Source organism: Psammomys obesus, unplaced genomic scaffold, assembly GCF_907164565.1.
Source record: "Psammomys obesus unplaced genomic scaffold, mPsaObe1.curated_primary_1811, whole genome shotgun sequence".
NCBI lineage: Eukaryota > Metazoa > Chordata > Mammalia > Rodentia > Muridae > Psammomys > Psammomys obesus.
The window spans coordinates 17,959,954-17,975,450 of record NW_026591086.1 but is presented as its reverse complement, the minus strand read 5'-3'; positions in this window follow the sequence as shown (position 1 = coordinate 17,975,450).

Below are 15,497 nucleotides of genomic sequence, written 5' to 3'. Positions count from 1 at the left end.
ATTTACTATAGTAGAGAAGATAAGGGAGACTCCCTTAGGAAATGTAGGAGAATTCATCTGGGATTATAAAGGAATACAAAAGGAAGGACATATGTGACAGTGATAATGTAGTGATATGATCAAGGAGTGAGGAAGCATGACAAGTACAAAGGGCAGAAGAAGACTAAGAAGATTCAGGCATTGAAGGAAAGGACATGATTCTATGAAACTAAGAACAGCACACAGGGAGGAGCAGACCCGAGTGCCACCATCGAACTGTATCACAAATGTGACATGTGGGAGCTGATGAACTTTGCCTTTGAATTATTTGTCCTGACTGCTTCAAAGAGGACATATCTGGGAATGCCATCCTTACCGTATCCTGTTTTTATGAGGATTTCCCATATGAACACAAAATGGTTTTCGATCCTTGTAGTTCTCACCAGTAGAATTTAGTTTTGCACACTGTAGGGTAGCGATCAACACCATGAACCCATTCTGCATTTAAATATTCCTACAAGAGAGAAACTAAATTTTAGAATAATTTAATAATGTTTATTTCAAACTTATTTATTTATTTCAAACTTAAAGTAAAAATATTTGAATCTAGAAATATTCTTTCAATATTTTACTATTGTTTGATAACAAAGTAAGAAATTATAAAGAATAGGAAATGATCAAGAAGATAGTTACAGAGGAAACTAAATCTGACCCCCTTAGTTTGTGCGTATATTTTGGGTATCCTGCAGAAATTTGGTTTTTGTATCTACAGTCAAAGTACACTACTAGTGGCACCTCCACACATTCCCAAAAATGTACTGTCTGTACACTGTTCTCTAGTCAACTGAGGCTGAAAATATTTATCTTATTGCACAAGATAATATTTACAAAAATTAAGGAATGAAAGAGGGAATATAGTCTCTGGTTTCTTGGTTAAAGATTTCACTACGAAGCTTTAAATCACTAAAGAATTATGCATATAAAGTTATATTTATTAAATCATAAGCTGTAACATTTCAAGAAGTTGGTGAAACTATTTGAGTGGTTATGTTCTGTCAGGTTTTCCTTGGCAATGTCAACTAAGTAGTTTTCATTAATTTTGATTTGACTAGCTTTTCTAGTAAATAAGTTATTAACCACCCACCACTTCTTCTCTGACAGATGAAATGGTGTAAACATTGAGAAAAACTGTATGAATGACAAAGACGCCAAGAATTAGTTGAAACGTAAAAATGTATTTAACACAGAGGTTATGTTTACAACTCCCACAAACGTACTTAAGTAATATCAGTAATTAATGAGGGTTGGGAGAAAACCTTCATTTTAAAACTCTTGCTCTGTAGGCTGTCAAAAGCTTCGTGTAGGAATTACCATAGGCTAAATAAATAGAGAAAAGGCAATATAATATACCAAGAGCTTGCTGAATAGAGGAGCCGGCAGAAAAGGATCTTCCAAAATTTGAGATAATTTAGCACCACGTAAAGAGAGTAAAGGAAAAGTAAAGGCAAATGCCTTTAGCAAATGCCACAAGGAAAGACGCGGACCTGTCTGGAGCTCAGTTTCTCATGCGGGCAATGTCTGCATTCTCTGTGGCTCTTTTCTGCATGCTAAGTATGACAGCCTGTGTCCCGGTGATCAAATATTACTTAGTGATGCTTCTCTAATCTTTTCTGTCCATCTTTTTTTTTTTTTTTTTTTTTTGCCTAAGACAAAACTGAGTTTGGCACTTACGAAAGAAAAGAAAAGACCATGTTTATGTAGATACAGTGCTTGCAGAAGGCTTTGTTAACACACACATTAACAATTCGCTGATGTTACTTGCTCCTAAGTTATAATGGTGGAACAAGTAGCCAAGAACCAAGATGCTCTGAAGAGGTATCCTTTCCAGGCTACATACCAGATGAAAATTATTTCCACTCTGGAGAAAAGGCTTTAGTCAAAGAAATAGTGTTGTTTTTTTTTTTTTTTCAAGGTCTTATCATGAATATTAGGTGTTTTCAGCACACATTCTGATATAGAAAACGCCTTTAATTTTCTAGCCACGTGGGGTGCGGGTTGTACTAATATGGGAACGCTTGTACTAACTACTCATTGAGGGACAATAATGATTTCACATAGTTTCATTTTTTTTTTCAAACAAACAGGCATAGAAGCAACTCTTACAAATCACAGCTGAATTAAATACATGTGAATGTTGCACATTGGGTAAAAATCAAGAATGTGTGAATGTTCCGCTCACACACAACTTGCTATGAATTGATGCATATTGCAGCGAGACTTGAAGCACAGGATGAACACATGGACAGCTATACAGAATCGGTATTTGATGCACATGTTTATCTCACAAGAACCTACCGAAGAACTCCTGTGACTTGCACTCTATTTCTTGTTTATAGGTAGTTAGCTTTGATTTTGTTTTGTTTTGTTTTGACTAATTATTTGGTGTCCAGATCCAATGAGAAATAGGCTGCTCAACTGTATTTTTGTGATATTTTTTTTTCTTTGAGAGCATATGTTCAGAGTAAATAATCAGCACTTCTGGAATATTTCTTTTTGTTTCAATGTGCTGCATATCACCAATATACAAATAAAGGTGAAAGGGGCAAATGAAACACAGGACTTGGGAGAACTAAATTTACAAGAAAGAAATGTTACCTGAAAGTTAATGAAGATACTTTTTACAAATGCATCATACACAATATGAATCAAAAGAACAAAAAGATAATCAGGGCTGCAACCTCTTTTTGAGTCACTGGTTAATAGAATATAACAAGAGCACATGTAAGTGCAATTAAAATTAGAAGTTATTTATTGCAAAGGGAGGGATACAAACGTGTTTGGAAATTCCAAGGGAATGAGAGGAGATAATTGAATATTCAAATCATATCCTGTTCTGATCCTCAAATACTGGTGGAGTTTGACAGATGCATATGAAATTGAGGAGGATTTCATTTGAAGAAAACATCATCTCAGAAATGACAAAGTACAGGTAATGTCGCGTATTCTCATTTTTAAAAGAATATAAATAAAATGTTTTACAGATGAGAAGGGTAATAATTGCAAAGGTATATTGAGTCTATGGAGTAGAAATCTGTGAATTTGATACTTACACAAGTTCATTTCTTTAGAAAGTACTAGTAATCATAGTTTTTTACATTTCATTAGGACCCTGAATGTGATTTAGGATGGTACCTTACCAGTCTGTAGAATGGTCAAGAGGACACAGATGAAGACAGCACCTTGAGTAGCAGTAAATAGAGCCAAACACATGCATGTCATGCTTGAAACCGTGGGTTTGATATTCAGCAAAATTCAGATACTTAATTTTTGACAAAGAAGCCAAAAACATACAATAGAAAAAAGATAACATCTTCTACAAATGGTGCTGGTCTAACTGGATGTCTACATGTAAAAGATGCAAATAGACCCATATTTATCACCCTGCATAAAAGTAAAGTCCAAGTGGATCAAAGCCCTCAACATAAAACCCAACTTACTAAACGTGTTAGAAGAAAAAGTGTGGAAAAAGCCTGGAACTCACTGGCACAGGAGACAACTTCCTGAACAGAACACCAATAGCACAGGCTCTATTAATAACAATCAATAAGTGGGACCTCTTGATATTGAAAAGCTTCTACAAAGAGAAGGACACTGTTATCAGAACAAAACGACAGGCTACAAACTGGGAAAGGATCTTCACCAACCCTATATTCGACAGAGGGATAATATACAGAATATTCAAAGAACTTAAACACCATAAAACCAAGTAATCCAATTTAAAAAAAATGGGTTAGAGAGCTAAACAGAGAATTTTCAACAGAGGAATATCTAATGGCAGAGAAACACTTAAATACTCAACATCCTTAGTTATCAGGAAAATGCAAATCAAAACCACCCTGAGATTTCACCTTACACCCATGAGAATGGACAAAAACAAATATTCAAGTGACTACACATGCTGGAGAGGATGTGGAGAAAGGGAAACACTCCTCCATTGCTGGTGGAAATGCAAGCTTGTACAACCACTTTGGAAATCAATCTGGTGCTTTCTCAGAAACTTAGGAATAGTGCTACCTCAAAATCCAGCTGTACCAATCCTAGGCATATAACCAAAATTTACTCAACTATGTATGAAGGACATTTGCTCAACCATGTGCATAGCAGGTTTATTCGTAATACCCAGAATCTGGAAACAACCCAGATGTCCCTCAGTGGAGTAATGTATACAGAAATTGGGGTATATTTACACAATAGAATACTACACAGCAATTAAAAACAAGGAAATCATGAAATTTGCAGGCAACTGGTGGTAACTAGAAAAGATCATTCTGAGCAAGTTATCCCAGAAGCAGAGAGGCATACACACTAAATAGTCACTTATAAGTGGATATTAGAAATATGATATAGGATAAACATGCTAAAATCTGTACACCTAAAGAAGCTAAGCAAGGAGGAGGACACTGGGTAAGATGATCAATCCTCATGCAGAAAGGCAAAGGAATGGACATCAAAAGAGAGAGAAAACAGGGAACAGGACAGGAGCTCACCCCAGATGGCTGTTGAAAGACTTTATCCAGCAAGGTATCAAGGAGATGCTGAGACGCCTAGACAAACTTTGACCAGAGTGCAGGGAATCTTATGAAAGAAGGGAGATATAGGAAGACACGAAGGGGACAGCAGCTTCACAAGGAGAGCAACAGTTCAAAAAATTTGGCCACAAGGGTCTTTTCTAAGACTGATACTCCAACCAAAGACCATGCATAGAGATAACCTAGAACCCCTGCACAGATATAGTCCATGACAGCTCAGTCTCCATGTGGGTACCCTAGTATGCGAAACGAACTGTCTCTGACATGAACTCAGTGGCTGGCTCTTTGATCTCCTCCCCCTGGGGGGTGCAACCTTGCCAGGCCACAGAGGAAGATGATGAAATGAGTCCTGATGAGATCTAATAAACTACGGTCAGATAGAAGGGAAAGAGTACCTCCCACATTAGTGGAGTAGGAGAGGGGCATCAGGTAAGGAGATGGAGGAAGGATAGGACTGGGAAGAGATGAGGGAGGGGGCTACAGCTGGGATACAAAGTGAATAAATTGTAATAAATAATAAAAAACCTTGAATAAAAAAATAAATCAACCAATAAATCATTAAATCAACAGTTATTATTGTTCATAGTTATGAATGCCAGATGCAATAAGACACTTGTAATATGATAGTTCTCTCCAAACATTTTGAAGTACTAATATTTCTGTTATTTTATTTTCTATTTTAAGACATTTCCAAATTACTAATAGGCGATTAATATTAATCCTACGTTTCACAAAACTATTCTTCTAAGATAATGGTTTTTAAAGAACTTAATTTTCCATGTAATTAGACTTGTTATAAATTATATATTTTTTAATATTTTCCTGTGGTTTTGGGTTTGTTTATTTACTTATTTATGGGTTTTGTTTGTTTTTCTTTAATCTTTTTATCATTATAATTTATTACAATTTATTCAATTTGTATTCCGACTATGGCCCCTCCACCCTCTCCTTCCAATCTTACTCTCCTTCCCTTTTCTCCCCCAATGCTCCTGCCCTAGTCTTAAAACCACCAGAAAATGCAACTTATGGAAAACAGAGCATCACATTTGTCATATGGGTCTTATTTATTTATTCTGTGATATCCAGTGATGATAGGCTCTATAAAACATATTAGCACACTGCAATCACAGAAGGATGTTTTTCATAAACACTGCATTGTCATATTCATTATATTTAATTCTTACTTTGGCATAGTTGGGGAAGCATCTTCCTTTTCAAGGAAATCATTGACATTTAAGCATTCATCCCCCAAATGAATAATTTCCTGTATGACTCCAAGGACTCAATTCTAATACCTTTCAGTTTCTTTCCCATTGTCACTGGTGTCCAGAACTGTGTCATTAAAGTATCCTCCCTCCTAAGGTAGTTTCACCAGATAATGTTCCTGAGGTTAACACAGGAATATCAATTTCTATATTAATAACTGCATTTTCACATGGGGGAGTCCATATATGTCTTTATCAGCTGAGGAAAACTGTTCTACTCTAATCATCTTCAAGAAATGTTATTGATGGCCTTTCAGTGCTTGGACAATGATGAAAATTAATCAGTTATATGCCATATATATGTCTGTTTAAAAACTATATATAATGTTATATACATTCATATACAGAAAGAAAAAGAAAAAAACAAAATTAATAGAGAAAATTAATCCTACAAATAATTATTTAGAATGCTACTTAGTGACTGGATTTTACTTTTCATGTCTGAGCATTGAAGTTCAGTCCCATGTCTTCTTTAACTTTATTTTGTCTTTCCAAAATGTCACATAAATTTAAAAAGCCTTACTTTTCTAAATAGAAAAATGCCCCCCCCCCCCATCAGTGGACTTTGAAAGGGGCACGGTGGAGATGAGGGAGGGAGGATAGGTTTGGGAGGGAATGAGGGAGCGGGACATGGCTGGGATACAGAGTTAATAAGATGTAACTGATAAGAAAAAAATAAAAATAAATAAATAAACACTTCTTATACCCCTCCCAAAAAAAAAAAAAAAAAGAAAAATGAAAGATTGAGTTAGTTTTTGTAAGTTTTGTTCATTTCTGTGGGCAAACTCATGGACAAGTTATGCTCATGACTATGTTTTTCACATTTTGGTTTGGTGAACTGCCTTAGAAGAAAGGGATGATGACCCTCCAGAATGATGATGGTCGAGTGTAGTTAGTGTTTGGGTACCCGTGTTTGGAATTTTATTCCAGTAGCTCATCTCACTGAGTGACCAGATGATCTTTGCCTTCTTACTGCCACCTTGGCCTCTTGGAGCAGTGGTGTAGGAATGAGTTAGTGCTTTGACTGATATTGTTACTGTTGATGATAAAAGCCCTTTTCTCTGACGCAGGAGACTGCTTGTCTTTTGGCAAGAGCCATAAAACGGTGTCAAGCTAATTAGTTAGAAAGATTACATTGAATTCTCAACACTCCACAGTCCTACACACTGATGTAGTCTTCACAAATTCTTGGAGAGATTTATGGGCCCTTTTACTGGATTCTTCAAATCCGTTCCCTCTAACTTCCATTTTCAGTTCAGAAAACCACCCAACTGAATAATGACCTTTGCCAGGGTAGTTTAATTAGCTCGATTTCATTCACTGCCTCACTGACCTCAAAGCTCTGCTCTGGAAACATACACTGCAGTTCTAACTAGGAAAAGGTCAAGACCTTACAGAACCTGAATAATAAAAGGAACCTCCATGTGTAATTCAAAGTGAAATCAACACCTAACATCTACAGAAGAAAATAAAATTCTAATTATGTGATTATGACCATAGGGTCAATGTTGTTGTGCTAGGAGCAAATATGAAGGGTTTTCATTTTTCACTATTTTCCCCACTGCACTATTATGCATTCTTTATTAATAATTTATAATTATAGTAATTAGTAGTTTAGCTGGCACAAAATATTTACAACTTAGTGGGGTATTTTGCAACGTATATATGAATATATACATGTATATTTTTCTTGTCTTTTTTGCTATGTAGCTATAATCTCATTACTAGGGCATATATCTAAAAGAATTTAAATCAGTATGCCAAGAAGATATACACATGCTCATATTTATTTCAGCTCAGTTTTCAATAGTCAAGAAATCAATGATTCAACTGACAAACACACACACACACACACACACACACACACACACACACACTGGCACAAAAGTGTTGTAGTATTGAGTCATAAAAAGGATACATATATTTTTGCATACATATGCATATATATGAGAGACAGACAGAAACAGAGACAAAGAGAGACACTGAAGTAGTAACTGTACAATTCTCATATATTTATCGTTTTTTCTTTAGTGAAAATGCTCTCAATTTCCTTTCTTTTCCTTCTGGAAATAAGTTTAACATTACTTAATTTACTCTTTGATGCAACAGAATGTCACAGCTTATTTCACAGAACTTATTATAAATTAAGGCCCATAGATAAGTCGTTCCTACTCATATTAACTACAGAAAACTATTGTCTAAACTTTCGTAAAACCCAACTTTTAGAATCAAGATATGAAAGAGATCATAAGATACTTGCTGTTTTTGTCAATGGTACTATAAAAAATATTCCATAAGTATGTATTGTGGCAAAATACAGAATTTCATTCCTTTTTAAGCCTTAGTGTTATCTCATTTTTTCTCATTATGTGTGCATGTGTGAGTGAATGTGTGTATGTAGGCCTCTGTGTGTGTTTGTCGGTGGGTATGTGCATGTTTTTGGAACTGTGTGTACATGTGGGTCAGTGTGTGTGTGCATGTGTTTTTCTTTTATAAATTTTTTGAATTTATTATTATTATTTTGATTAATTTATTCCATTTGTATCCTGGTTGTAGCCCCCTTGCTTATCTCCTCCTGGTCCTACCCTCTCTTCCTCTTTTTCCCATATCCCTCTTTCCTAGTCCACTGATAGGGAAAGTCTTTCCCACCTCCTGTTAGACCCTAGCTTATCAGGTCCCATCAGGACTGTCTGGATCCTCTTCCTCTGTAGGCTGGCTAGGTCGCCCCACCAGGGAGAAGTAACCAAGAAGCAAGAAAACGAGTTTACATTAGGGACTGTCTCTTCTCCCCTTACTAGGCTATCCTACTATGAACTGCCATGGGCTACATCTGTGCAGGGGTTCTGGGTTATCTCCATGTATCCCATTTTTAATTGGATTATTTGGTTTATTGATGTTTAATTTGTTCAGTTCTTTTTATATTCTGGATATTAGCCCTCTGTCAGATGTAGAGTTGAGAAGCTGTTTTCCCAATCTATAGGCTCTCATTTTGTTCTGTTGACTGTGTTCTTTGCTTTACACAAAACTTTTCGTTTTATGAGGTCCTATTTGTTATTGTTGCTCTTGGTGTTCTTTCCAGAAAGCTGTATCATGTGTCTCATGAGTTCAAGACTCTTCCCCACTTTTTCTTCTAACAGATTTAGTGTGCCTGGTTTTATGTTGAGGTCTTTGGTTGACTTGGACTTTACTTTTGTGCAAGATAATAAGTATGGAACTATTTACATATTTTTTTACATGTAGACATCCAGTTAGACCAGCATCATTTGTTGAAGATGCTTTTTTATCCACTGTGTGATCTTGGCTTCTTTTCAAAAATCAGGTGTCCATAGCTGTGTGGGTTTTTTCTGGGTCTTCAATTCAATTCCATTAATGACCATTCGGTTTCTATGCCAGTACCATGCCGTTTGTATTACTGTTGCTCTATAGTGCACCTTGAAATCAGGGATGAAGATAGCTCCAGAAATTCTTTGTACGGGATGGCTTTAACTATTCTGGTTCTTTGCTTTTCCATATAAAGTTGAGAATTATTCTTCCAATGTCTGTACAGAATTGTGGTGGCTTTTTGATGGGAATTGCATTAAATCTGTAGATTGCTTTTGGCAGTATGCTCAATTTTACTCTTAATCATACTGATCCATGAGAATGGGAGTTCTTACATCTTCTGATATCTTCATCTCTTTCTTCAGATACTTGAAGATTTTTTTCATTCAAGTCGTTCACTTGCTTGGTTAGAGTTACACCAAGGTGCTTTATGTTATTTGTGGCTATTGTGAAGGGTATCGTTTCCCTAATTTCTTTCCCAGCTCTTTTGTCTTTTTTATACAGGAGGGCTACTGATTTGGGGGGTTAATTGTATATCCAGCCACTTTGCTGAAGGTGTTTATCAGCTGTCAGAGTTCCCTGGTAGATTTTTTGTGGTCACTCATGTATACTCTCATATCATCTGTGAGTAGTAACTCTTTTTTTCCATTCTGATTTGTATCCCCTTGATTTATTTTAGTTGTCTTATTATTTACTTATTATTTAGTTGTCTAGGTAAGACTATCAGTATTAAGTTGAAGAGATATGGAGAGAGTGGTCATCTTTGCCTTGTCCTTGATTTAAGTGGGATTGATTTAAGTTTCTCCCTGTTTAGTTTGGTGTTGGCTATCAGCTTGCTGAATGCTGCCTTTATTACAGTTAGCTATGTGGCTGGTATCCCTGATTTCTCTAAAACTTTAAAAATGAACAGGTGTTGGATTTTGTCAAATGCTTTTTCAGCATTTAAGGAGATGATCATGTGGACTCTTTCCTTCTGTTTGTTTATTTGGTTGATTAATTGATGGATTTCCATATATTGAACCATCCCTTCATGCTTGAGGAAGCCTACTTGGTCACAGTGGATGATATCTTTGGTGTGTTCTTGGATTCAGTTTGCAAGTATTTTGTTGTGTATTTTTTCATCAATGTTCATAAAGGATATTGTTCTGAAATTTTCTTTGTTGGGTCTTTGCAAGTTTTAGTTATCAAGGTTCCTGGGCTTCACAGAATGAAGTTGGTAGTGTTCCTTCTGTTTCTATTTTGTGGAATAGTGTAAACAGTAGTTGTGTTACCTCTTATTTAAAGGTCTAGTAGAATTCTGAGCTGAAACTGGCTGGCCCTGGGCTTTTTTTTTTTTTTTTTTTTTTTTGGATGGGAGACTTTTGATGACAGTTTCTGTTTCCTTACAGGATATAGGACTATTTAACTTATTTACCTGATCTTGATTCAGCTTTGGTAAATAGAATCAATCAAGAAAATTGTCCATTTCATTAAGATTTTCAAATTTTGCTACTTTCTAGGTTATATCCATAGATGGTTCTTGGATGAATGTCAGTCTCAGAAAAGACCCTGTGACCGGATATATTTGGTCCTTGTAGAGCTCCTATCCTTTCCATATCATACTAACTCCCCTTCTTTCATATGATTCCCTGCACTCTGCGGAGGATTTGGTTATGAGTCTTAGTGTCTGCTTTGAAACACTGCTAGGTAGAGTCTTTCAGATGCCTTTTGTGGTAGACTCCTGTCATAAGTTCAATGCACATCCCATTTGTCTTTCTAAATGAGGATTGATCATCTTCGCCTGTGTCCACTTTCTTGATTATCTTCTTTAGGTGTGTAGATTTTCTTAGTTTATCATATCTTGTAGGTCTATATAAGCGAGTATATACCATGTTTGTCTTTCTCCTTCTGGGATACTTCACTCAGAATGATCTTTTCTAGATCTCACCACTTGCCTGTAAATTAACCTAGAACTTCTGCTCGGATGTGGCTCGTGGTAGCACAGTAACCAAGTAGTTTTCCAAAGTAAGGGGAACAAGGACTATTTCTAACAGGATCTCAAGGGCAGGCTCTTTGACCCCCCCCCCAGGGGAGGAGCAGTCCTGTTAGGCCACAGAGGAGGACTTTGCAGCCAGCCCTGAAGATACCTGATAAAACAGGGTCAAATGAAAGGGGAGGAGGTCCTCCCCTATCAGTGGACTTGGAAAGGGGCAAGGAGGAGACCAGGGAGGGAGTGTGGGGTTGGGGAGGGAATGAGGGAGTGGGATACAGCTGGGACACAGAGTTAACAAAATGTAACTAAAAAGAAAAATAAAATAAAAAAATTTGCTACTTTTAGACTTTTGAGGTAGGATCTAATATCTCTTTGGATTTCCTCAGTGTCTGTCATTATGTCTCTCTTTTCATTTCTGTTTTTGTTGATTTGGATATTGTCACTCTGCCTTTTCATTAGTTTGATTAAGGGTTTGTCTATCTTGTTGATTTTCTCAAAGAACCAGCTCTTGGTTTCATTGATTCTTTGAATTGTTCTCTTTGTTTCTAATTTATTGATTCACCCCTGAATTCGATTATTTCCAGCTATCTACTTCTCTTGTATGTGTCTGCTTTTTTTGTTTCCTGGTTTGTTTAGGTGTGTTGTTAAATTGCTTTTATGAGATGTCTCCAATTTCTTTATGAAAGCACTTAGTGCTATGAACTTTCCTCTTAGTACCTCTTTCATTGTTTCCCATAAGTTTGGGTAAGTTGTGCCTTCATTTTCTTCGAATTTTAGAAAGTTTTTAATTTCTTTCTTTATGTCTTCCCAGACCCAACTCTCAGTAGAGAGTTGTTCAATTTCCATGCGTGTGTAGGCTTTTTGCTGTTACTGTTATTGCTGAGGTCTAGTTTTAGGCCGTGGTGATCTGAGATGATGCAAGACATTATTTCATTATTCTTGTATCTGTTGAGGTTTGCTTTGTGCCAGACTATACGGTCAATTTTGGGGATATTTCCCTGAGGTTCTGAGAAGAAGGTATACTCTTTTGTCTTTGAGTGAAAAGTTCTGTAGACATGTGTTAGGTCCATTTGATTTAAGACTTCTGTAAGTGTCATTATTTCTCTATTTAGCTGTCTTGATGAACTGTCCCTTGCTGAGAGTAAGGTGTTGAAGTTTCACACTATTAAGGTGTTGGGATAAATGTGTGATTTAAGCTTCATGTTTCTTTGACAAATTTGGAGCCCTTGTGTTTGGGACATAGATGTTTAAGACTGTGATATCCTCCCAGTGGAATTTTTCTTTGATGTGAATGAAGCGTCCCTCCCCATCTCTTTTGCATTATCTTGATTGAAAGTTTATTTGATTAGATGTCATGATAACTACTCCAGTTTGCTTCTTAGATACATTTGCTTAGTCAACCTTTTTCCAGCCCTTTACTCTAAGGTAGTGTATATTTTATTACAGAGTTGTGTTTGTTGAAAGCACCAGAATACTGGATCCAGTTTTCACAACCATTCTGTTAGTCTGTGTGTTTTTGTTGAAGAGTTGAGGCCTAGATGTTGCTAGATATTAGTGACAAAAGACTGTTAATTACTTTTATTGTGGAGTTGGTGGTGATTTTGTGTTTGTGTGCTTGCTTTCTTTTGCTTTTTTGTTGTGAAGTTATCTTTTTTTCCAGTGTTGTGTTGGGTGTAGTTGATCTCGTTGGAGTTTTCCTTCTAGTATCTTCTGTAAAGGCTGGATTGTTGCATATATATTGTTTAAATTTAGTTATGAATGGAATATTTTGTTTTCTCCATCTATGTTGATTTAAAGTTTTGTTGGGTATTATAGTATGGATTGACATCTGTGGTCTCTTATTGTTTTCATGAGATCCATCTAAGCCCTTCTGGCTTTCATCATCTCTGTTGAGAATTCTGGTGTGATTCCGATTGGTCTGCCTTTATATGTTACTTGGCCTTTTTTCCCTTGCTGCTTTTAACATTTTTTTCTTTGTCCTGTAGATTTTGTGTTTTGGTTATTATATGATTAAAGGAATTTCTTTTCTGGTCTAGTCTATTTGGTGTTCAGTAAGCCTTTTGTATGTTTAAGGGCATCTCTTTTTTAAGGTTGGATAAATTTTCTTCTATGGTTTTCTTGAATATATTTTCTGGGACTTGAAGCCTGGAATCTTTTTTCATCTTTTCCTATTATTCTTAGGTTTCATCTGTTCGTGGAATCCTTGATTTATTGGATGTTTTGTGTCAGGGACTTTTCAGTTTTTATGTTTTTTTTAATTTATTTTTTATATTAATCACAGGTTATTTACTTTGTATCCCAGCAGTAGCCTCCTCGCTCCTTCCCTTCTCAACCCCAGCCTCCCTCCCTCATCTCCTCCCTGCCCCTTTCCAAGTCCACTAATAGGGGAGGACCTCCTCCCCTTCCATCTGACCCTAGCTTACCAGGTCTCTTCAGGCCTGGCTGCAATGTCTTCTTCTGTGGCCTAACAAGGCTGCTCCTCCCTTGAGGGGGGGAGGGGTCGAAGATCTCATCGTTGAGTTCATGTCAGGAATAGTTCCTACTCCCCTTATTAAAGAACCCATTTGGACACTGAGCTACCATGGGCTATATCCAATCAGGGGTTCTAGTTTCTAGTTTATATCCATACATGGTCCTTAGTTGGAGAAAGTCTCATGAAAGACCCCTGTGCCCTGATATATTTGATCCTTGTAGTGCTCCTGTCCTCTCCAGGTCTTACTAACTCCCCCTCCTTTCATATGATTCCCTGCTCTTTGTCAAAGATTTGGTTATGAGTTTTAATATCTGCTTTGATACACTGCTAGGTAGAGTCTTTCAGAGGCCTTGTGCTGTAGGCTCCTGTCCTGTTACTTGTTTTCTTGTACATCCAATGTCCATCCCATTTGTCTTTCTAAGTGAGGATTGGTCATCTTACCCTGAGTCCTCTTTCTTGTTTATCTTCTTTAGGTGTATAGATTTCAGTATATTACAAGATGTATTGATTTCTACAGTTGTACCTCTGGTGGCTGAGATTCTCTTCTCTATTTCTTGTCTTCTGTTGGTGATGGTTATCTTTGTGGTTCAAGATCTCTTCTCTAAGTTCTCCAACTCCAGAGTTTTCCCTGTTTGTGTTTTCTTTATTGACCCTAATTCTATTTTCATGTCTTGAAAGATTTTATTCATTTTTTTTTTTACCTGTTGATTGTGGATTCCTGTCTGTCCACGATAGCTTCTATTTCTGTGTTCATTTTCTTTTTATGTGCCTAGAATAACTGCTTAATCATAGATTTATAATTTTTCTATGTTTCAGCTGCATTAGGATATCCATTCATTTTGTGGGATTCTGGTGAAGACATGATGTCATAATTTTTGTTGATTGTATTCTTACTCTGGCCTCTAGCCATCTCATTGTCTGTAGTCTTGACTGTTTGTTCCTGGAGTCTGTACTTCAGACTGGGTCTGCCTGTCTCTGGACTCTGGGGTAGTCTGCAGGAAGATGAGCGATGTCCAGGGGCTCAAGAATGGGTGCTTGAAATTCAATGCAGCTCATGAAAGGGAGGGTGCTCTGTTGAGTTCTCTGTCTCTGCTGGCTCACTGTTTGTGACCCAGGTAGGGCAGACAGCTAGGGTGCAGGTGGACAGGGCTTCAAGTCGAGCGTTGCTCCAGTGTCCCACAGGCTTCTTCTAGATGACAGACAATGGTGGTTGGTTCCCGTGCCTAGCTCATCTCCACTTGGTTCACTGTCTGTATTATGCCCAATGTTTCTAACCAAGGTGGGCCAGGGAGGTGGGGATGGGAGGCAGGCAGAAAGTACTCTGAGTCTAAAGCTGTTCCAGTGTACCACAGGCCTCCTCAGGATGGAGGACAATGGGACTTTGTTCTTGTGCTCACCTCAGCTCTGCTAAATTCACTGTCTCTGCTGGTTCTCTGTTTGTGACCCAGGTATGCCAGGGAGCTGGGGTACAAGAGCAAAGATCTTTGAGCCTAGAGCTGCTCTACTGTCCCACAGACCTCCTTAAGATAGAGGACAATGGGACTTGGGTACTGTGCCTTGCACTGTTCAGCTGTGTTTACTGTGTTTGCTATGCTTGTTGAATCTAATGCAGGTGAGCAAGGCAGCTGGGGAGGAGGCAGAAGGGAGCCATGCTCCCCCCACAGTACCAGAAAGTATCCCATCCACAGAATGGTGAGAGCAAGTTCCTCCAGCAGCTGAGACTAGGAAGGTGTCCACAGGACTGTGAGAGTGGGTGCCCAGATTTGGAGTCTCATGGAGGACAATGAGAGTGAGCGCCCAAGGTCGAAGCAGCAAGTAGCCAGTATCCACAGAAAGGTAGCCACAGGTACTGGGCTTGGGCAGGAGGTCTAGGACTGTGGCAGTGCAGGTCAGCAGCC